The sequence below is a fragment of the Rhinolophus hipposideros genome (genome assembly GCF_964194185.1).
Source record: "Rhinolophus hipposideros genome assembly, chromosome: 19".
Classification (NCBI taxonomy): Eukaryota; Metazoa; Chordata; class Mammalia; order Chiroptera; family Rhinolophidae; genus Rhinolophus; species Rhinolophus hipposideros.
The window spans coordinates 12,426,755-12,451,763 of NC_138065.1; the positions used below are offsets into that span (position 1 = coordinate 12,426,755).

General features: G+C 36.1%; 1 protein-coding gene across 15 annotated transcripts in view; it reads right to left on the reverse strand.

Moving 5' to 3' along the window:
* The window catches only part of RAP1A (RAP1A, member of RAS oncogene family), a 72,245-nt gene that overhangs the window by 30,289 nt on the left and 16,947 nt on the right, over positions 1-25,009 (reverse strand). Inside the window, exon 1 of one of the 15 annotated variants that reach the window (XM_081025032.1) lies at positions 5,522-9,315. The exons of 11 other annotated variants lie outside the window; for them this stretch is intronic. The gene's annotated coding sequence lies outside the window, so the exon portion shown is untranslated. Of the gene's footprint in view, positions 1-728; positions 896-4,958; positions 9,316-25,009 lie in introns of those variants that run through there. 3 more of the 15 variants (XM_081025030.1, XM_081025028.1, XM_081025029.1) reach the window with 3 other exon arrangements.

A 25,009-nucleotide genomic window follows, 5' to 3' on the forward strand; every position in this document is an offset into this window, starting at 1 on the left:
TTGAAATGATTTCCTAAACAGGTACGTGCTAGTGAATGTCCTTTTCTCTCCACTATAACACTCTCGGTAGCAGCTGTAGTTATATCTCCGTTTTCATTCTTATTGTTTATTTATGCCTCCTTTTTTGATCAATCTTAGCAGGATCGCTAATTTTCTTAGTCTTTAAGAATCAACTTTGCCTCTGTTGATCCTTCACTGTGCCCTTGTTTTATATTTCTTTAATTTCTGTATTTATGTCTATTATTTCATTTACTGTTTTTTTTCTAACTTAGATTGAATGCTTGGCTGTTTAATTTTCAGCTTTTCTTATTTTCTGATTGGTATCTCAGACCCTCCACCACGGATCCCTTTCCTTCAATCTAAAGTGTATCTTTTTGAATGTCTTAGTGATGCTCTATTGATGGTAAAATCTCAGTTTTTATTTATCTGAGAACTTCATGCTGCCTACGCCCTTGAAAGGTATTTTAGCTTAGTTATTTACTCTCAGCACACTGTACTTATTATTCTCTTGTCTTTTGGCTTCAATTTTTCCTTTCAATAAATCGGCCTAATTACAGATCTTTTGAAAGTAACGTCTTCTCCCTCTGGCTATTTTTAAGATCTCTGTGTGCAAATTTAACTATGAAGTACTTAGGTTTAGATTTTTATTTAGCCTGTTAAGATTTAACTTCTTGAATTTGTTTCTTTTTGTAGTTTTATAAATTCTCAATCATAATCTCAAATATTACCTCTACCTGATTTTTCTTCACATCTGGATTCTGCTTAGAGAACTGTTAAATCTTCCCATGCTCTTCGTACATTAGTTAGGACACAGACGGACTAGGCTGCTGTGTAACAGACCCTTCCAGAGCTTCAACAAAACGCAAGTCTTGTTTCCCTGTCACGTGGCAGTAGGGAGGGACAGTGAGGGCTGGTGTGGCAGCTTAGCGGTACAGCAGGCTAAGAGGGCGGAACTCCTACATCTTGCTGCTCTGTCATCCTTAGAGGACTGCCCTCGGCCACAGCTAAAAATAGCTCATCACCCTGTACATATTCCAGTCAATGGGAAGGAAGAAAGAGGAAGGAAAGGGATCCTCCTTTCCTCTTACAGGCATAGCTATAAGGTTCAAACCTACGCATGCGTTAACTTTCGTTTGTATCTCAATTGCTGAAACCTTGTCACATAGTCAAAAATCTTATACATCACAGAAAAGCAGTGAAATGGAAGCTGTAGCTGGAAAGCAAAGCAGTCAACAACAAATACATCCATTACTTAGAAGAAGAAAGGAATTCAAGGAAAACCAGCGATTTTCCAGTTCTCTTTTCTTCTCATGACTTTCATCCGTCACTTTATTTTTTTCAGATCATCTTCCAGTTCACTAATTCGCTAGTCTAATCTGTTATTAAACCTACCTATTGAGCTTTAATTTTTTAATTTATATTCATTTCTAGAGGTTCCTCCCTACCTGCCCCTCCCCAAATAGTCTCCTTCTGTTCCTCCTAAGCGGTATGATGAGATGTTTCTAAGCCTGGACTTAGGATCCACACTGCCTGGCTAGAATGCTGCTCTACCACTTACGAACCTGACCACAACTTTTCCTCCTAAAGGCTGAACGCTAGGAATGCTTCTAATTAACAGAAGAAGAAAGGATATCCCAGTATCCAAAAATATCCCATACTCTGTGTCTTTGGGTATAACATGTGCTCTTGGATCCATGAGCTGTCAAAAAAAGGAGTAAATGCTTATTCTATTTTAGCAATATATTAATAGTAAATCATCAAGAACTGTATCAAAGGGACCCCTTTTTACATCTGTTACCATCTAGTTAGTAAAATGAATTTTTTTCAGCAACTGCTTTCATCACAGGCAAATAAAACATTTGTAAACCATGAAGGAAATTTTACAGGCAGTGACTAATACTTTCTAAGTAGACAAAAAATGTTTTTGCTTAAAAGATAAGGTTTACTAAATTAGGTTTACCAATTTATGCTAAGTATAGCTAAGTATATCAATTCTAGACTCTTGATATATTTCCACTGAGGTATTTACTCTAATGTTATTCCCTTAATGGCACTGCCACATAAATTATATAATCATAATTTTAAAATTTAAGACTACAGCAAAAGCAAACCATAGCTAATGAAAAAGTATGAATTTAGAATAAATTCTAAAGCAAGACGGCATCACTGTCACTAAATTTCTGAAATCTTTATTTTTGAAAGACTACTTCACTTCTTATAACCAGCTGAAATGCTGTGAACTTCCCTGGCAGGGAAGGAAAATGATGCAACCAATAGCAGCTAAACTTTATCATTTACAAAGCTCTCTCCTTTATGTCTCTTAGTTCATCAAAATCAAAACTGTGCATCATTATCCCCATTATAAAGATGAAGAAACCGTACAAAGTGTAACTTGGGTTAAATGACTTCGGTGAAAAGTAACTAGAAGGCTATATTCAAATCTATGTCTCCAGCTTTTAAATGCCATTCTCTTTTCAATGTATTATGCTTTGTTATATAACAACAACAACAGCAGCATACATTTACTGAGAGCTTACCATGGGCCAGGGACTGCTCACAAAAAGCTTATGAGGTACGGACTAGTAATCTGCCCAAGCCACACATTTAGGAAGAGAAGCTGTGATTGAAACTCAGGCAGCCTGGTTCCAGAGTTCGTGCTGTTTAACCAACATGCTAACTTGCCTCTATTCATATATGTATATAGAAATTTGCATATGCTTAGAATACCTTTGGAAGGAAACTGAGGAATATGGGGACATGGAAAGAAGGGAGAATTTTCACTGTGTGCCTTGCATGTGTTTCTTGAAGGTCAGGCAGAGGAAGGGGTGCAGGTAGAGGAAGTTATTATAAAACATGGAATTCCATGAAAAAAGGCACAGATTTGAGAGACTGAAGAGTCTAATGAAAAAACTATTTAAAAAAGAAAAAAGAAAAGTCTAGGTGGCTTGAGCATTTGCAATGAAAGGCAGGGGGAAAGGAATGAGTACAATGTGGTTTAAATAGTAAGCCAGCAAGCTATCAAAGTCCCTGCATGATATCCTAAGAACTGGAAACTTTCTGATCATAGGGGGAAAGCCACCTAAGGTTTCTAAGCAGAGAATTTGATGGGGGGGAAAACCCTATAAAAATTGTAAAGGATGGAACAAAGGAATGAGAAACTGGAGTAGGGAGACACCCATTAGCAGGGCAAGGCCTGGGGCTGAAGTTTGAAATAGAAAGAGGGTTAATCTTAAAACAAGGGACACAGTCCCCCAACGCTGCCGTGAACATCAAAGGAGCTAACGCACTCAGCACAGTACCTGGCAATATCATCCATTGGAAAATAACTATTATCACTGGTTTAGTAGTAGTATTGTGAATAGACAATACTAGAATTGTATTGTGAATATAGTAGAATTGTGAAAAGACAAGAGTGGATAGCATTGTCAGATTAGGAACCCCAAATCTGGAGCCAGCATAATTAAGTTATTGCTTCTGAACCTTATCGAATGGAAGGGTCCACAGTTCTTGGAAACCACAGATGAAGTGGAGACCTAGGAGCCCAAACTAACAACCTCTCATTGAGAGGAAAGATCTTCCTGCCGGCACACCTGAATCCCAAACAAAGCTCTATAAATCGTATAAACCAGGGCAAGTCATTTGACTCCATTAATGTGCAGTTTCCTTTGTAACAAAACAAAGCTGGATTAAGACACCTCACTGGTTTCTGATAATTAAACAATGTAACATATATTAGGCACATATAACATGCCTAAAACAAAGAAGTTACATGCTTCTCCTCCCCCCCCAAAGTGAAAGCAAATAGAAAGATAAACGTTTTGTTTTAATGAAAAATTGCCACATTGGACAACTATGGTTAGGATCCTGATTTATTAGTCTGTTTGCTTTGAGAACCTCCAATCTGTCTGAGGAAGGTCAGAAAGTCATGACTTGCCAATTCTCATAAAGTCTGAAGTTCTACACAAGTTCCAAACATTCTCTTCGTATGGACATCAACCCTAGTGGACTAAGCTACCACCAGCTTACACCTGGATTATTAAAGCAGCGTCTCATCTGGTCTTCCCAAATCCAATCTACCCCCCACCCTGTCTTTTCCACAATGGAACCAGAATGATCTTTATACAAAGACAAATTTGATCATGCTGTGACCCTCCTCCCCAATTCCTCCAGTGATTTTCTACTAACCTTAAGGATAAAGACCAAAAGGGTTAGCAAGGCCAACAGGGGTCTGCAGTTGAGTTCCTAACTCCTACCCGGGCTTCACCTCACCACGTGTTCCCTCTCATTCTCCATGTTCTAGCCAAACTACATGTCTTTTCTTTCCTCCAGTGTGTCATGCTCTCTCCTGCCAAAGGCACAAGCCAGCTGGTCAAGTGTTTTGGAGAAAAGTGAAGCAGAAAAGGGCAACAGGCAGTTCATAGAGCACAGAGATGTGTAATTTGAAAACAAGACCTAAAGGTGATGGGAAGTTAGAAAACAGAGTTGCGAGGATATCTAAAGGAAATGGAAGAGCCTTGAGATGCCGGGTAATTCCATAAAAAGAAAGGAGGGCACCCCAGCTGGAGGGCACTGAGGAAGGCATTAGCAGGAGATAAGAGATGAAATAGACAGCTAAATATGCACTTTTAGGCCATGATAAGGACTTTGGTTTTTACTTGGTAGGATCTGGTAAGTCATTAGATAGTTCTGAGCCAAGAATGAAAAGTTATACCATGCGGACACTAACCAAAAGAAAGCTGGAGTAACTATACTAATTTCAGAAAAAGGAGACTTCAGAGCAATAAAAATTATCAGGGATAAAGAGGGGCATTACACAACGATAAAGGGTCAATTCTCCAAGAAGACAGGACAATCTCTATTGTTTATGCGCACCTAACCAGACAGCCAAATACCTGAGGCAAAAACGGACAGAACACAAGAACAGATGCAGCCACTATTGTAACTGGAGGTGGCAGTACCTCTGTCAGTAAACGACGGCCAGCAGGCAGAAAACCAGCAGGACCAAGCTGAAGTGAACACCGCCATCAATCAACTGCATCGAGTTGGCATTTACAGAATACTTCATCCAACAACAAAACACACATTTTCCAGTGCACATGGAACATTTACCAAGATAGACCACAATCTAGACTATAAAACAAATGTTAAAAAATTTAAAGCAATTTAAATCATATAAAGTATGTTTTCTGACCACAATGGAATTAACTTAGAAATCAATAATAGAAAGCCATTAGGAAAATCCCCAAATATCTGTAAACTAAATAGATAACATACCTCTAAATAACCCATGATTCAAACAAAAAAATCAAAAGGGAAATTAGTATTTTGAACAGAATGAAAATGAAAATACAACATATCAAAATTTGTAGACTACAGAGCCCAGAAAGAAACCCTTAATAAATAGTCAAATAATTTTAAACAGGGTGTTAATACCATTCAGTGAGGAAAGAACAGTCTTTTCAACAAATGGTGTTAGGAAAACAAGTTATTCACATACAAAAGAATTAATAAGGACCCTTACCTTACATTGTATACAAAACTTAATTCAAAGTGGATCAAAGACCTAAACATAAGAGCAAAACTATAAAGTTCTTAGAAAACAGGGAAAAGCTTCATGACATGAGATTTGGCAATGCTTTCTTGGATATGATGTCCAAAGCACAGGGAACAAAAGAAAAAATGGATTAAATTGGACATCAAACTTAAAAACTCTTGTGCACCAAAGGACACTATCAATAGAATAAAAAGGCAACCCACAGAACTAGAGAAAATACTTAAAAATCATGTATCTGATAAAGGGGGTTGATATCCAGAATATATAAAGAACTCCTACAACTCAACAACAAAGAAAACCTAACAACCTACTTTGAAAAAATGAGCAAAGGACTTGAAGGGACATTTCTCCAAAAAAGATATACAAATGACCAATAAACACATGAAATAATGCTCAACGTCACTGATCATTAGGGAAATGCAAATCAAAACTACAATGAGATACCATTTCACATCTGTTAGGATGGCTATCACCAAGACAAAACAAACAAAGAAACCAGAAAAATATCAAGTGTTGGTGTGGGTGTGGAAAAGTTAGAACCCTTGTGCATTGCTGGTGGGAACGTGAAATATAGTATGGTGGTTCTCAAACGATTACAAATTGAATGATCATATGATCCAGCAATTCCACTTCCGGGTATGTACCCAAGAGAATTGAAAGCAGGGACTCATAGATATTTGTAGTGCACCCACGTTCACAGGAGCCTTTTTCAGGCCAGTAGTGGAAGCTACCCAAGTGGCCAGCAACAGACGAATGGATAAACAAAATGTGGTCTATCCATACAATGGAATTTTAGTCAGCCTTAAAAAAGAAAATTCTGACACATGCTACAACATGGATGAATCTTGAGAACATAATATTAAGTGAAACAAGTCAGTCACGAAAGGATACATACTGTATGATTCCACTCAAGTAAAGCACCTAGAGCAATCAGTAGTCAAATTCACTGAAAATAGAATGGTGGTTGCTGGGGGTAGGGAAGAATGGGGAGTTAGTATTTAATGGGCAGAGTTTCAGTTTGGGAAGATGAAAAAAATTCTGGAGATGGATGGTGGTAACAGTTTCACAAAAATGTGAATGCCACTTAACTATATACTTAAAAAATGGTCAATTTTATATTATGTGTATTTTACCACAATTAAAAAAAAAAGTAATTCAACATATTAACTTAAAAAAAATTATAGGTAGAGGAGCCAGCAAAGGAGGACAAAACGCAGCAGTCAGTAAGGGGGGAAAACCACATGTGTGGTTTCTTGGAACAAAGAAAAAAAATATTTCAAAGAAAAGGAAGTGATCAACTCTTACAGGCTGCTGACAAGTCAAGTAAGATGACAGAGAACTGACCACTGGAGGTCACTGGAGACGAGCTAATTTCAGTGGAATAACCTACGGACAAGAGCCTGACTAGGCTCAGTAAACACTGGGAGGTAAGACATTGGAAATCACGTTGTGGACAATTTTTTTGAGGAGTTTGCTTAAAGAATAGAGAAATGGGGTGGCCACTACTACAAGGGAAAGAGGATTTGGGTTCAAGAGGGTATTTCTTTTTAAATTATTTTATTTTTACAGTAGGTGAAGGTCAGTATATCAGACATTTAAGAACTACTCAATAAATGTCCAGAATGAACTACTATTCTGAAGGCTGGGTTTATTGCCTGACACTAGAGGTTACAGCGCTGCAATTTTGAATCTTGCTTTCTTCCTCTCCAAACATTATCTCACCATTTTCCCAAGGTCATTACAATTTTTAATAAAACTCTTTTTAAACAAATATTGCAATAAATGTGCAATGATTTAACTATTTGCTTGGATATGTCCAAACGTTCTGTTATTACAAATAATGCTGCAATGAATCTTTGCGTATAAATTTTTACCCAGTGTTGCCCCTTTTTTCTTTAGGTTACATTCTTAGGTGAATCAACTAGATTAAATTTATGAACATTTTTGAGGTTCTTCATGAAAATGAATAGTGTTATCAATTTACATTTTCATCAGGAATGTAAGTCCCATTTCATCATATCCTTAGCAGCACAGACTTTCAACTTAAATTTTCTTCCTTCAGCTTAAATGTTTTGATTTTGTTAATTGTATAATAAAAATGTATTATGGTATTTTAACTTTCTTTGATTAGCTGGTGAGGATAAACTGTTTTTCAAATATTTATCAGTCACACTTTTTTCTTGTGTGAACTGCCTATTCTTTTCTCATTTGTCTTTGAAAATAGTTGCTTTTCCTATCAATCGTTTAAGGACAGTTACCTTTTTGATTACTCCAGGTTTCCCGCCAGGTGTTATTTGCTTTTAATTGTTTATTTTTATCATACTCAAGTTAACGTCTTGTTAATTATGCTAAATCAAACATTCCTTTGTCATTTCCCCTTCATAGTTCAAAATTTGGTTTGTAACTGCCAAGGACTGGGTATCAGTGGATTAAAGCCAAAGACTGGGTTTAGAAACGAAAGTTCTGTTGTAAGAAAGGCAGAAAGTCTCAGGTGCTATTAATATCTGGGTTATTCCGGTCTTCATTTAAATGTAAGTTCAGAAAGTTTCTAAATATATGTCTAATAATAAGTATATACTAAAATCTGGTAAAACCAATTAGAACAGTACTTGGATTCAGAACACCTATAATTAAGTGCTGGTTCTACCACTTCCCAGCTGGGAGACTCTGGACTTCTTAACCTCACTCAAGTCTCATGATCTATTAATAGCAGCATAACAGTTACTGAGGCTTACTATGTGTCAAGAATTTTACTTTTATCAGTTTATTGAAATACAAACTCTTGCATTTTACAATCACCACTTTACATAAGCAAACATAATCTAGAGAGATAAAATAACTCATCCAAACTCACATATGATCAGTAAATGGCAGAACCAGGATTTGAACCTAGGTTTTCTGACTCCAGTGTCCCCATCCTGGTTCCTCATCACTCTATCACGTGGCCTCTTTCATCTTTAAAAGGGGGATGATACCATCTATCTATCTCACAGGTGTGGTGAAAGGATTAAATGAGGCAATACACATGAAAGAACTTTATAAAGTGTAAAGTAGCCCAAAATAAGGAATAGTATTAAGGACTTTTGTTCTGAATAAAAACCACCACAAAATCAGATACGTTGTATGACTTAAAATTGCTTAAAAACTAAAACAAACAAAAAAGATGGCAACAAATTCCTCAAAGCACATTCGTACTGAGAACTAAAAACCTTACAGTAACCTGTCAAAAGTACTGTGGCAGACAGCCCTAAGGTCTTACTTTCTGGCTGGAATAAAAAATTCCTGCCTTAGGCTAGAAGAATACACAATTTATTCCAGGAAAATGATAGTGGTGTTATTCCCAGCAGGCCAAATCAGTTAAATATGCCAGTTTAGAAAAAGCCCCACAGAAACAAGAGACAGCTTGTCTTTCTTCCTCTTACGTCTTGCCACGTCTTCCTCTTCTGCCAAATACCAGTATCTTGGTTTATACCCTTCCTAAGATCCGTAATGCCATACTCACTTCCTCTTTTTCTATCCAAATCCTCCATGCCCTTTGGCGTACACTGCAAGCCCCAACTTCAAAGTTACAGCCACTAACTCATGGCTTTAGTCTTCTTTACCCGACCTCTCATTACTTCTTTTATAAAAACTTAGTCTCTGATCACATTTTTTTGAGATATAATTCAATTACCATACAATTCACTATTTTAAAGTGTGCAACTCGGTGGTCTGAAGTATTTTCACACAGCTGTACAATCATCTTTGTCTAATTCCAGAACACTTTCATCACCCCAACAAAAATCCCGTATCATTATCACTTCCCACTTCCCCTCCCCCAGCCTCTGTCAACCACTCATCTATTTTCTGTCTTTATGGATTTGACTATTCTAAACATGTCTATAAATGGAATAATACAATATGTGGCCTTTTGTGTCTGGCATCTTTCACTTATCACAATGTTTTTCAAGGTTCATCCATGTTGTAGCATGTATCAGTGTCTCATTTCTTTTTATTATGTCTGAATAATATTCCATTTTATGGCTGTACCACATTTTGTTTATCCATTCATCAGTTGATGGACATGAGTTGTTTCCCTTTTTTACATATTATGACTAATAATATTATGAACAGAGCATACAAATTTTAATGTAAACATGTTTCAAATTCTCTTGAGCATTTATGTAGTGTGGCACTATAGTCATATGGTAACTTTAACTTTTTGAGGAGCTGCCTGTTTCTACAACCACCCCACCATTGAACATTCCACCAGCGATGTATGTTCCAGTCTCTCTACACCCTTGTCACACCGCTTGTTATTATCCATTTTTTGATTATAGCTTTCCTAGTGGGAGCAAAAAGGTATCTTGTTGTGGTTTTGATTTGTATTCCCCCTAATGTCTGTTGTTACATTTTATTTTATATTATATATATTCTTCTAATTCATTGTCAGCAAACTTTTGCTGAGAAGGGCCAGATAGTAAATATTTTATGCTTTTGGGCCTCATATCATCTATATTACAAATTCTGTTTTTTGTTTTTGTTTTTTAACAAAACAAAAGCCATTCTTAGCTTGAGGGCCATACAAAAACAGGCCTTCGACTGTAGTTTGGCAACCTCTGTTCTTATTGTTTCATAATTAGCAATGCCTTCTCGAACAATGTCAATTTTGGTGAAAGCAAGGTAAGGACTATTTTGTATTCTTTCACAGTAATCTGCACAGAGCCCATGAATGCAAGAGCAGAAGTTCTAAAAATAGTTGAACTGAACTTCTTGCACAAAGAATATCCCCAAATTAAAAGAATGTTATGTATCTCCCCATGAGTATTTACAATATAAATAAACATACTAGTTTTTTAGATAACTAAAAGTGAAGTGATTTTTCTTTTGGAAGTGGGCAGCCTGAGCAGGAATATTGTAAGAATCAGAGAAAATTTTTTTTATAATATCCTTTGAATCAAAATTGTATTTAATCAATTATCATATCTCTAAGTCCTAAAGTTACAAATAAGATTAAAATTATAGTAATATACTGTGGCAGAACTTAGTATATGTTCCAATTTGATATACAGCCCAGCCCACCAAATCAAACCAAAACAGAAGGCACATACTTCTGGCAAATGCGAAGATCCAGTAATTTCAACAATTTGAGTTTTATATATTATAGAAATTATAGGTTCTTCATATAGAAGGAATTGAATCTACATAGAAGTGCGTTGATAATAGCAGAATGAAAACTAATATAAGAGATAGCAGACACAACTAGTTATTTATCTCTGGGAAAGTTCCTGAACTTCTCAGAAGCCCAGATTTCTCCTCTTTAAAAGTAGGAGTTATTCCATCTGCCCTTCCTTTTTTACAAAATTGTAAACATCAAATGAGACAAAGTTTATAAAAGTTTGTAAAAAGCACTCTACAGACATCACTCATATATTCTTAGAAGAATTCGAAACCAAAAGTAAGTTTTCACTATTAACATAAATAAGAGTTCTCTGGGGTCTTCACAGTTCTAACAAGTATTTTTCCCTAATGACATCAATGAACACTATGGTGATTCTTTTTAAAGGCTTTTTAACAGAGCAATGGAAATCAGAACAAACCAGTCTCACGTTCTGAATGGCATAAAGGTTCACCAAGTGTATAAAAGCATTCAGACCGGTTCCCCAGGTCTTAGGAATCTAACACAACATTCATTCTTTTGCATCTTTAGCTTATTTTAGCTAAAAGGAATAACGTACTAAATATTCCTTTAAATACTAAACTGCCTGCTAAAAATTCAATTGGAACCAAACACTCAAAATTCAAGTCAGAATCACTAGTAAAATTCTGATCAACAGAAAAGAAAATAAAGTGATGATAATATCTAATATTTCGTGCTACGTACTTTATATGGGCCATACCATTTTCATTATCATTCATATTATAGCTAAGGAAAGGGAGGCTAAGAAAAATACGTACCAAAGGTCACAGGTAGTCATTTGTATAGCTGGGATCAGAACTCAGGCAACATGTCCCCAGGGTCTACATTCTTAACCTAAACAGCTATCTCCCTAAATTGCATTTATCAGATTTCATTTTCTATAGTAAAAGCAAAACAAAAGCAAAATCCAAGAAAAACACAAAATTTCCAGATGTGTGCTTCATCTCATTTTCTTTCCATATCTAACTACTATGAAACTAAAAAAAGTAGTTAATACCCAGAAGACCACACAACAAAATAGGGTGATGGATGAAAGGCTGAGGTAACATAGCCTACCTTCTAATATTGGCTTCTATCTCATTTTCAAAGTTCAAAATTAAGCCTTGTTTCAGTAGGTTTCTTTGCTCACAGAGGCTGCAATCTCTTAAGAAAGCCCATTCCAGTGACTTGAAGTGCTAGTCATGGGGTTGAAAATGTGTTGGCGCACTTGCCACAGAGTAGGTGTACATTATTAAATACTTGAAATACTGTTTGTTGGCAGAAATGATCACCAGGAAATGTTTGTAATCATCCAGGTTAACCAACTAATCCCACCTCTACCTTCCTTACTCCCATTTTTATTTATGTATAGATTAATGCAAGGTCCAGTACAAAATGAGGCTATGTATTTGCAGAAACCAGTATCCTACACGTCTCTTTGAAAATGCAATTCTTCAAATATATGGTGATGGAAGGAGAACTGACTCTGGGTGGTGAACACACAATGGGATTTATAGATGATGTAATACAGAATTGTACACCTGAAATCTATGTAATTTCACTAACAATTGTCACCCCAATAAATTAAAAAAAATGCAATTCTGATCAAGGCTTTAAGATACTTTTAACTATGAAAACTACTTTGAGTACAACATTTCTGCTGGGAAAATTTTGACTAGAAATAATATTAACCCTGGAAAATATCTGCCTGACACTAGTATGTAATTCTTTTTATTTTTTTTAAAGTTATACCTGAATGAATTGTATCTTTATCTAAAGAACACAGAAGAGGAGGAAAATAATCCCCAAATCCTGCAGTTGACATCAGAATGTTGAACGGCAGTGACCAAGGGTCACAAACATTAAGGATATTAAAAGAGCTGCCAAAGAAATACCATTTAACAAAATAATTAAAATTACAAAAATAAAATGTGAGGCTGTGGGAACAATCTTTAAAATCTTTAAAATTGTCAAAAAAGAAAGTCTCACAATATGTAAAATTTCCAAGTAACCACATAGAAACACCACCACAAATAGAAATTATATCACAGCTGAGCAGTGACTTTGTTATGATACACCTGAAAATATAATTATTGAGGGATTTCTATATAGAATTAGTTCTAGACACAAAGTACACCAGCTATTTTCACTGAAGAGAATTCTCAATATAGTACAGACTAAAAGACTTGATAATATTACCTACAACATTCATACATTCACATTAATAAGGAGAAATTTCTCAGTATCTAGACTTACCTTAATCCTTTGGCATGTATGAAAAGTATCAGAACAACAGTATATACAAATTGTGAAATTTGAAAAATGCTAAATACAAACAAATGATGAAATTATCAACTCTTAATACTGTGCTTAAGTCTAATAATATTTTTGGATTTATATAGTTCTCAAGGTTCTTCAAAACTGAACTACAACCTTTTGTTGTTATAGTATGACAATTCACCAATTTAAATAACTTCACATTAGTTGAGATACCAGTCAGTAAGAAATAACTATTAAAATTCACTACAAGCATATAAAGAGCTTACTTACTTTGAGACCTAGATTTGGACTAAGCTTTTTAACTGGGAAAAAGCATTTCTATTCAAATAAAAAACCACCTGAATACGGGAGACAACTTAGGTATTACTAAAGCCTTGAGGGTCTAGGTTAAAAGGGAAATAGTGTAATTAAATATCTATGATTAAATTTTCCAGAAGCTAGAAGCTTAACATGTATTAGATCTAGAGGACTGTTTCTAACGATATCTTTCACTGGCTAGAAGCAAATAATTGAAATATTAGCCCAAATGAACATGAAAGGCATACTGAGCACAGCAAACATCAAACTTACCTTGATATCTAGATTAACACAGAAAAATATATGTAATAGTCCCTAATATCACAAATATTATGTCTATCTATTAAGGATACGAGGCACTGAGAAAGAAAAATAAAACCAATTACCTGGTTTTATTTTAACAAGGAAAAAAGTACTATAATCCATTTACTCAAAAATGTTGGTTTAAGTTATCAATTACAACAAAAATTGTTGGAAAAAGCCAAGCACTGAAGTGCGCCACTCTGAGGGATGCATTCATCTTTATTCCCTTAGTCTGCTAACTGGGCACCAAGTTAAAAAAAAAAAAAAAAAAAAAGGAAAAGGAAATCTCGTGGAGAACTTACAGACACATGCTATACTAAAAATTAGAACAAAGCATCTCTAGCTGTAACTGGCAGGGCTGCCTCTCCCCCCACCCCCCAAAACGGGCAGAAGTATACTAGTGGATACAAACACACTAAAATGAAAAAGCCTGCCAAATCAATGTTTTGGAAAGAAGAGAAAGAGTAGAAAAAATCTGGTAATTTACTAGGAATTCTGTCAAAACTAGTGTGGTGAAGCACACATACCAAAGGAAATAGGTTTACTTTTATAAGAATATCTTACTATCAGCACACAAAAATGGAGCAAAGAGAATTGTGCAGTTCAAATATGACTCATGAAAAAGCTCCTGATCATTAAGAATTACTGATAACTGTCTAAATTAATTTCCTTTTTTCCACCTCGCTCAAACTTCAGACACTTCATCCCTTCGTCATCTCCCCGCCTATCATCTCTCCTTCCTTCCTAAGCCTGGACTCCTCCAAGGCTGATCATCAGTGTAGTAACTAAGCATGGACTTTGGAACCCACTAACTTCCTGGATTTCAAGTCCAGCTGTCACTTTACTTGCTCTGTAATCCTAGCCAATGTCCGAACCTCTCTGTGCTTCAGTTTCATCATGGAGATAATAGTGCCTACTTCATAGGGTTATTTTGAGTAACTGAGTTAGTACCTTTAAAGCACACTTATAAATGTACCTAGCAGGGTAAAATCTCTAAGTGTTTGGTCTTTATCATTATTACCATCTTTGTTGGAATTATTCTTTGCCCAGCCCCTCTATTCCATGTATTTCTGTTTCCCCCCAAATCAGCCTGTTTCTGCCCAGACCAGTTTTCCATGATCTGGCGCTGGTCTCCATACGCCTCAACAGATATCCCTCTATGTGGGTAGATATCATGAGGTGGTAAAGTGGGGCGGCCAGTTGGTTAAGTGGTTAGAGTGCGGTGCTCATAACACCAACATCATCGGTTGGAGTCCCATATGGGCCGGTGAGCTGTGTCCTCCACAACTAGACTGAAAACAACTTGACTTGGAGCTGAGCTGCGCCCCCCACTACTAGAAGACTGAAAAACGACGACGTGACACGTTGCTGATGGGTCCTGGAAAAACACACTGATCCCCAATATCCCCCAATTTAAAAAAAAACAGAGTTGGTAAAGTGGACATCTGTTACTTCTGCATGTCTAGTATCCCTTCCTTCTTTTGGTAACAGCATCCAGACTGTTGGGAAATAACCCTTGTCTCACTACAGTACTGCTGGAAATGTCAATCAAGATGCCCCACCCTCCACTCGCAGGGAGACATCTCACCCAATCTGAAGCCAGGCCAACCAGGAGGAATTTCCCGAGAAGCGGACTCCTGAGCAGAATGGTGCGCACACGGAAAAGGTTGGCACCTATTCTTCTGACTGTGGGACACTAAAGACACTGTTCGCTCCTGCTGCCCAGGTCCGGACCTCTCTGCAAACTGGTTCTTCTCAGGCTTCCTGAAGCCTGCATGTTCGTTTCTTACTTAAGTTCTGTTAGACGCCATCCTTCAAATAAACACCATTTTAGGCATTTGTTCATCCTTTTATTGGAAAAATATTTATTGAACTATGTGATGGTTAGTTGTATATCAACTTGGCTAGTACCCAGTTAGTCAAACAAAGACTAATCTGGGGTTTGCTGTGAAGGTATTATGTAAAATGTGGTTAACATCTACAATCAGTTGACTTTAAGGAGATTATCAGTAATGGGAGGCCTCACCCAATCAGCTGAAAGACCTTAAAGGCAAAACAGAATTCACTGAAAAACTTCTGTCACAAGGCCAGTAGAGCTCCCAGTCGGCCTTGCCAGCCTCCACAATCGCATATGCCAGTTCCTTGAAATAAATCATTCTACACACACACACACACACACACACACACAAAATGTATATGTATTGTATGTGTGTGTGCACGTGTGTGTCCCACTGGCCTGTTTCTCTGGAGAAACCAGACTAATACAAACACCTATTATACTGGTGCTGAGAACAAGACAAAGTCTGCTTCTGTTGCTTGCAACCAAACAACCCTAAGTGCAACTATACTATATGCCACTGTTTAAGGAGGAGTCTCCAAAGAGTTCAGTTTCACAACATGTGGTAATAGTTTAAGATCAAAGCTGTAAGTAGAATTTTAAATTCTGAACGTTAATGGCAATAAAGCTAATTTTCTAGATTCCTCCAAAATACAGTGAAATTAAAGAATGAAGGCATGCTCAGGAAAGGGTGTCTAAAATTGTTGCGCAGGTTCCTTTCCACTAGTTCAGGGATCAGCAAACTATGATCCACAGACCCAATCTGGGTCACTGTCTATTTCTGTGTGGCCTGTAAACTAAGAATGGTTTTTACATTCTTAAATGACTTGATCAAAAGAAAAATAGTACTTAATGTGAAATTTAAATTTCAGTGTCCATAAATAAAGTGGACACAGCCATGCTCATTTGTTTATATATGTCCTTTTGTCCTATGACAGCAGGATTTATTTTTTTATTTTTCAATTGGAGTTGACAATATTGTTTTCTATTGGTTTCAGGTATACAGCATAGTGGTTAGACATTTAAGTAACTTATGAAGTGACCCAAAAGGTCTGGTACCCATCTGACACCATGCGCAGTTACTACAATATCGGACTGCATCCCCATGACTGTTTTGTAACTACCAATTTCCTCTTAATCCTGTCACCTTTTTCATCCAGCCCCCCAACCACCCTCCCAACTGGCAACCATGTTTGTTCTCTGTATCTGTGAGTTTGTTTGGTTTTTGTTCATTTAATTTGTTCTTTAGATTCCACATATAAGTGAAATCATATGGTATTTGTCTTTCTCTCACTTATTTCACTTAGCATAACACCCTCTAGGACTATCCATGTTGTTGCAAATTGGTATGATTTCATTCTTTTGTTTTTATGGCTAGTAATACAGTGGTACCTCGGTTTTCGAACATAATCCCTTCTGGAAGACCATTTAAGCTCTGAAACGTTCGAAAACCAAGGCACAGTTTCCCCATAGAAAGTAATGCAAAATGGATTAATCCGTTCCACACCTTTAAAATCGACCCCTAAAACTGCAAATTTAGCGTGAATTTTACTATCTAATAATACCATAGATCCATAAAATTTACGATGTTCGTCAACGGAGTTCGTCAACGGAGACATTTGAAAACCGGAGTACCACTGTGTTCCATTGTATATCTGTACCACCTCTTGTTTATCCAATTGTCTATCGATGGACACTTAGGCTGCCTCCATATCTTGGCTATTGTAAATAATGCAGCAATGGACATATGGGTACACATATCTTTTCAAATTAATGTTTTGGATTTCTTCAGGTTAACACCCAGAAATGGAATCGCTGGGTCATAATGTAGTTCTATGTTTAATTTTGGGGGGAACTTCCATACTGTTTTCCATAGTGGCTGCACCAATTTGCAATCCCACCAACAGTGCACGAGAGTTCCCTCTTCTCTACATCCCCGCCAACGCTTGTTTATCGATGACAGCCATTCTGACAGGTGTGAGGTGGTATCTCACTGTGTTTTAATTTGCATTTTGCTGATGATTAGTGATGTTCACCATCTTTTCATGTCTGTTGGCCATCTGTATGTCCTCTTTGGAGAAATGTCTATTCAGCTCCTCTGCCCATTTTTGTTTTTTTAATGGTTTGTTTTCTTGGTGTTAAGTTGTATGAGTTCCTTATAAATTTTGGATATTAACTGCTTCTTGTATGTATCATTGGCAAATATCTTCTCCCATTCAGTAAATTGTCTTTTCATTTTGTTGATGGTTTCCTTTGTGTGAAAAAACTTTTTAGGTTGATATAGCCCCATTGTTTACTTTGGCTTTTGTTTCCTTTGTCAGAAGAGACAGATCGGAAAAAATATTACTAAGACCAATGGCAGAGAGTTTACTGTCTATGTTTTCTCCTAAGAGTTTCATGGTTTTGGTTCTTACATTTAATTTTTTAATCCATTTTGAGTTTACTCTTGTATATGGTATAAGAAAGTGGTCAGTTTCATTTTTTGCATGTATCTGTCCAGTTTTCCCAACACCATTTACTGAATAGACTTTCTTTACCTCATTGTATGTTCTGGCCTTTGTTGTAGATTGACTATATAGGCATGAGTTTACCTCTGGGGTCTCTATTCTGTTCTACTGATCTATGTATCTGTTTCTATGCAAGTACCATGCTGTTCTGATTACTATAGCCTTATATTATAGTTTGATATCAAGTAGTGTGATACTTCCAACTTTGTTCGTCTTTCTGAAGACTGCTGTGACTATTTGGGGTCTTTTGTGGTTCCACATAAATTTTAGGATTATTTGTTCTAGTTCTGTGAAAAATACCATTGGTATTTTGATAGGTAGAGACTGCAATGTATCTATAGATTGCTTTGGTTAGTATAAATGTATTAACGTTAATTCTTCCTATCTGTGAGGATGGCATATCCTTTCATTTATTTGTATCTTCAATTTTTTTCTTCAATTTTCAGTTTTCTGAAAATTGTTTTCTGTTGTCTTCAGTTTTCTGAGTAGAGGTCTTTTGCCTCCTGGTTAAATTTATTCCTAGATATTTCATTATTTTTGACACAATTGCAAATTGGATTTTCCCTAATTTCTTTTTCTGATAGTTTGTCATTACTGTATAAGAATGCAACCAATTTCTGAATATTAATTTTGTATCCTACTACTTCACTGAATTCATTTATTATTTCTAAGTTTTTGATGGAATATTTAGGGTTCAGTATATATAATACCATGTCATCTGCAAATAATGACAGTTTTACTTCTTCCTTTCTAAACTGGATGTCTTTTATTTCCTTTTCTTGTCTGACTGCTGTGGCTAGGACTGCCAGTACTATGTCGAATAAACGTGGTGAAAGTGGGCATCCTTGTCTTGTTCCTGATCTGAAGAAAAATACTTTTAGCATTTCCCTTTTGAGTGTGATGTTGGCTGTGGGTTTGTCATGTATGGCCTTTATTGTGTTGAGGTATGTTCCCTCTATGCCCACTTTGCTGAGAGCTTTTATCGTAAATGGATGTTGGGTTTTGTCAAATGCTTTTTCTACATCTATTGATACAATCCTATGATTTTTATCCTTCATTTTATTTATGTGGTGATTGACTGACTTGCAGATATTGAGCCAACTGGCATCTTAGGAATAAACCTCACTTGATCATGGTACGCGATGTTTTTAATGTATTGCTGAATTAGGTTTGCTGATATTTTAAGGACTTTTGCATCCATGTTCATCAGGGATACTGGCCTATAATTTTCTTTTTTTGTAATGTCTTTTTCTGGTTTTAGAATCCAGGATAATGGTGGCCTTTTAAAATGAGCAGGGAGCCTTCTCTCCTTTTGAAATAGTATGAGAAGGATAGGTATTGTTTTTGAAAATTTGGTTAAATTCACCTGTGAAGTTATCCAGTCCAGGATTTTTGTTTGTTGGGAGTTTGTTGATTACTGATTCAATCTCATTAGTAGTAATCAATCTTACAACAGTAGAACTGTATATTGCAACAGAGACTGTATGGCCTTAAAAACCTAAAATTTTTATTATTTGGCGCTTAACAGAAAAATATTTGCTGACCCCTGCTATAATTCATCAGAGATAGTATTAATTTATCTTCAAGAAGAAAGAGAGTAGGAAATGTTAAAAAAGAAGATACAAGAAAAGGAATTAACTGTAACTATTATTTATTGAGTACTTACCATGTACAAAATACTGTTTTAGCACTTTACATATATTAATATTTTTAATCCTCACAACATTCCTATGAGGTGGAAACTATTATCCCCATCTTATATACATATGTGGCAGAGAGGCTAAGACAAACTTGACCAAACTCAATGGACGAAAATTATAGAATCAGGATTACCACCTGGAGTCTGGCTCTAGCATCTGTGTGGTTAACCACAACACCATGCTGCTTTATCACTCATTTTGTCTATTTAATCTGCAGTGCATTAATGGTGTTGATTTTCCTTAGAATTAAGGTATTATAAACTATAGATGAACGAACACTGGAATAGATGAAGAAGTTTGTGGCAGTGTACTCCTTAGAGAACTTGAGGGATTACAAAAGCAACGCCTATCTTCCTTCTTAAAGGCTGGAAACTGAGGAAGACACCCCGCTGGACTCAATCATTGTCTTTCCACAATCATACCTGAACTCAGAAGCTCAGGAAGGTTCCATATGCCAGCTAAGATAGCATGTTCTCCTGCCACGTGTCTTGCTTCATCATGACCAATTAAATAAAAGTATCTGGACTGTGCAGCCAAGATGGGGATACTTCTCCAAACTCCTCAGTTAATTCTAATGTTCAGCCAAGTCAGGGTTAAAACCCACCACACTATACTTCTCTCCTTCCAAGGAGAAGAATGGTAATTACAAGAATACAGGTGAGGGGAGGAGCAAGGGTAGAGATGGGGGAAGTTGACAAACCTTGTCTTTGAAGAACAGAATTTTTATTTACTACACCAGCATGCTAGTAAAGAACATTTCTAGTCTTTGTCTCACCTCTATATCTGGAATTTTTTTTTAAAAGCAGGTATGAAAACAAACTAAGTATTTCTATATATGTAGTATGTACGAGTGTATTTAGATAGGAAATCGCTGTAAGCATACATGGCAAACGGATAACTATAATTTTTGCCTTATCTGTAATTTTTACTTGATCGGCATTTCTTTTTCATAATGTATTGCTTGTTTAGTTAAAAACAATGAATTTATAAAAATAAAGTGTGACTGAAAAATGTCCAAGGATTACTTTAATTATACTTTGAACAGGATAAAATAATTATATGCAGAGCTAATAAAAATTGCTTTATGCTTTCCTGAAAAGCAGTTTACTTTTTATGAGAGCACAAAACATATAATCTCCCCAACTTCTACGTGCAGTGGAGATGTATATTCTAACAAACCTATTAAAGAATCTTTTCCACCAGATGGCTATTACTAATTAAAGTCTTACTGGTAGTAATCTATCACAACGCTTACTGTGATGGGAAAATATTTTAAATAATGAGAAATAATAAAATGGAAACATTCTGAAGTTTTGCAAACACAAATGTCTATTATACATTTTATTTTTTCTAATCATTAATAATTTCATACGACATTTTGTTAAAACCAAATATCCTCCTTCTATGGACCATTCATTTAAACGAAGTTGAAGTTTTTGATACAGCTTCAGAAAACAAAGAAGCAGGCAATAGGGATGGTAAAGCAGTGCCCAAGCAATCACACAGGCGTGGCCCAACGTCTGAAGTCATAAGGAGTTACTGCTCAAGCGTGTGTTGCCACGTTTGCTGCTGTCATTCTGAGGATCCAGCTTCATGTATATTCACAATGGTTAAGTTAAATTCTGTACCAAAGAATAAATCTCCAACCTGGTGAAGTGGTAAGCCTCAACAGACAAAATCACTTGGAGATGTTAATTTTTAAAAAAATAGCAAGCAAAAAAAAGATTATTGCTGCAAAGCTTTTTCACTCCTCAGATGAAGAGCCACGCCCCAAAGCAAGGTGAACCTCTGGAGCTGTGGTGACAACTCAAGTGAAAGAGAAGCTACTCTTAGAAAACAGTCCTGTCTGAATTGCCTAGGTACTGGTATCATGTTTTAAAATTTTTATTGGGGAATATTGGGGAACAGTGTGGTTCTCCAGGGCCCATCAGCTCCAAGTTGTTCTTCAATCTAGTTGTGGAGGGCGCAGCTCACTGGCCCACGTGGGAATCGAACCAGCAACCCTGTTGTTCAGAGCTCGCGCTCTAACCAACTGAGCCACTGGCCACCCCAAATATCATTTATTATATTCATTATAATTAGTCTTCATCCTAGTGGGGAGCATAGCACTCTCAGAAGAGATTTTTCTTTACAAAGGTAAACTCACTCTTCCAGAACACTAAGAGCATTTGAAAGTCTCACTTAAGAGTGTATCTGAAAGAACAAGATTAGCTCATAGAATCATAGTTAGTAGGGTCAGAATCAACATTTAAAGATTTTAGTCATGGTGCGTGTAATTAAATTTAAAGGAGAAACTGCCCCTGAAAAATATGAGTGCTTCTTAAAAAAAACCTAAAAAAAAATTTCTACTTTGAAATCCAAAGCATGATTGTTTTGCAATGTTTAATAGATGCCCATAGAGAAAACTGCTTGAGTCCAGCAAAAATACTAGATTAAGAGTGTGAAAGTCAAGTGCTAATTCACCACAAAGTGTTATCATATACGTATGCATTCTGATATATTTTCAACTTTTTGAGACTCTAAACCTCAAAAAAATGTTATGAATAACTCTAGAGACGATATACAAAGGAACTCTATCAGAAATAGCATAGGATATCTAAAATAAGAACATCACCAGAAGAAATAAAAGTTAGACAGCAGAGAGTATATGTCCAAGATCCTTCAATCAATAAACCAAAGATTAAAAGGCATATTAGACAGAAATGTTGTGGTTCCAGATAGTCCCAGAAAGCTCACAGCTCAACAGCTTGTTTGTTCACTTTCCAACTTTAGAGGTGCTTTTAGAGTTCTGAATTACTGCCAGGAGCTAAAAGGTCTCAAGCTGAAAAATGTCAATCCTCAAAAATCTGTATTATTCCAGCCCAGTTAAAATACGTATACATGTCTTTAAAAAAACAAACAAACAGCCAAACTTAAAACTGCAACTTGTGATCTGAAAAAGATACAAGCGCATCTGCCTTCTTAATGAAACATTTTATATTTCTAGATATAAAAGTACAACACTATAAAGTTACAGTAATTAAAATCTAGTACTACCAACCTCAGAGTAGGCAAATAAAGGAATGAAAAAGAAGAGGAAGCCTAAAAAAAGACTAAAGCATACAAAGTGCTTCCAATTCTTAAATAACCCAGCAATTCCACCATAAATGGGAATTCATATTACAGAAAAACACAAGCAAAGAAAGGCCTGTGACAGAAACAAAAAGCTAGGAAACAAAAAGGCCTCCAAATAGAAGAATGGATAAATTACTGTACATCAACACAGCAGAATATTGCTAAAAAGAATTTGAGGTAGGAATTATATATAGTGACATGGTGATCAAAATACCTTAGACAACAAAGTAATTTGCCACAGTTCAAGTTCAATCTAGTCTTTTAAAAAGATAGATGGGTACAGCTATATAAAACTATTTGTTAGAATATACACAGGAAAAAACTGGACAAATATCCACATTAAGGTTGGTTGTCCTTGTGGAAAGGGATTGCCACTTTCTGAGTTATACATAATCATAAATATTAATGTACAGACTAAAATAATTCTACTTCTTGGAATTTATCCTAAGAAAATAAGACGCATGGAAAAATTGATATTCAATGATATCCAGAGCAGAGGTTTTATAATAAAACATTGAAAACCATAGGGAGTCATTTAAAGAAATGACGACAAATACACACAATGGAATACTCTACATTATTTACCCACTAGCTATGACACTATTAAAATATATTTTCATGAAAAATTCACAATATACTTTAAAGAGGGAGCATAAAGCATCATACATCTGATCTCATTTTTTTATGGGAAAAAAATATGCATTGAAAGCCACTGGGAAAGATACATACCAAAATGTTAACAGGCTGGAAGGTGGTTTTTCTTTTAGCTTATTGCACGCATACTCAACAGGGATAATACTGCCCCCAAGGGGGTAAAAATTAGCTCTTGAGGAGTCAAAAAAAACCCCCAACTTAACTCGTTTAGTATATAAAGCACCGATTAATATACATAAACAAATATACATTGTATCTGTGGTATCAAAATTTCAGGAGGCGGGCAATTAGGAAAAAATATCTAAACAGGCTGAGGTGGGTGAACAAGTGATGATAAAAAGCTTGAGAAACACTGCCTCATTGGTACTTTCTGATTTTTTCTACAATTAAGTTGGTATTACTTGGTTTGAATATATACATTGAACTAATTACAGAAGAACATACAATAAAAAGTTAAGACATGCCATTAATTTTCATTATGAAACATAAACTATTGCATCACAGTCACCTGAGGGTCACCTGGAGGAGTAAAATGCAGATTCTGTGGCCCCCCCCCTCAGACCTAATAAAATCAGTATTTTTATGGATGGATGAGGCTAGTGCCTTTTATTAAATGAGGCACACTTACATCATCATACCACTCCATGGAAACATGAAGTCCAGACTGATAGGTTTTAATTTAGTCTAAGAAATTTTTAAAATTATATACTAGAGTGGTAAAAATAAAACTAACCTACAGGACCGGAAATCTAGGAATACCTGCTAAACCCCTCCCTTTCCTTTAAGGAATCTGAGGATTCAAATTTCTTGACAAACAATCACACATACCCTATTAGTCATTATCTGCACAAGGCACAAGGCACTGCAAAAAATATAAAAGAAATAAGCAACGTTCTTAAATTTTGCCACTAGAATACACTTCAGTTAAATCTGCAAAACCCAGCATTTACCACTGGCTTTGTCAGGGCACCGTTATTCAGTTTTTAATCCTATGATGGAAATTAGACAAGTAGGGAACAAAAGTCACCGCTAGGTAATAATAACCGCGTTGCTATCAGCTACACTCAATTCTCCAGTGAACATACTTAGTGGCACGTCAGCCTTGCAATATGCAAAATTTTGCCTACACCAAATTACAAACCTCCCATGTTAAATGCACTGAGTTTAAAACATTAAACCATGAATGCCAGGATTTACTGTATACATAAGTAATGGTACTACCTAAGTGCATAGCTAATAGTCCCACTTAACTAAAAAAGAATACACAGGATTAGTCAAAATAGTGGATATAAAGCGTGGGGTATCGCTCCAGTCCCTAGCCATCTTCTACTCCAATTTCTTATAGACATCAATGCCAACTTTTGGTGATAGTAGTAGTAATGCCAACAATAATATTTACGTGCTTTTTGTATGCCAGGCATACTTACTTAATCTGCAAACACGTCTAAGAAATAGGTAATGTTCTTTTTCCACTTTACAGATGAAAAAACTGAGAAATAAAGAGATGAAGTAACAGCTGGTAGGCACTACACTCAAATTTTCACCGAGTCTTTCCTGCTGATCACAAATACATTATTCAATGGCTAAATGTTCAAAGTGAGATTT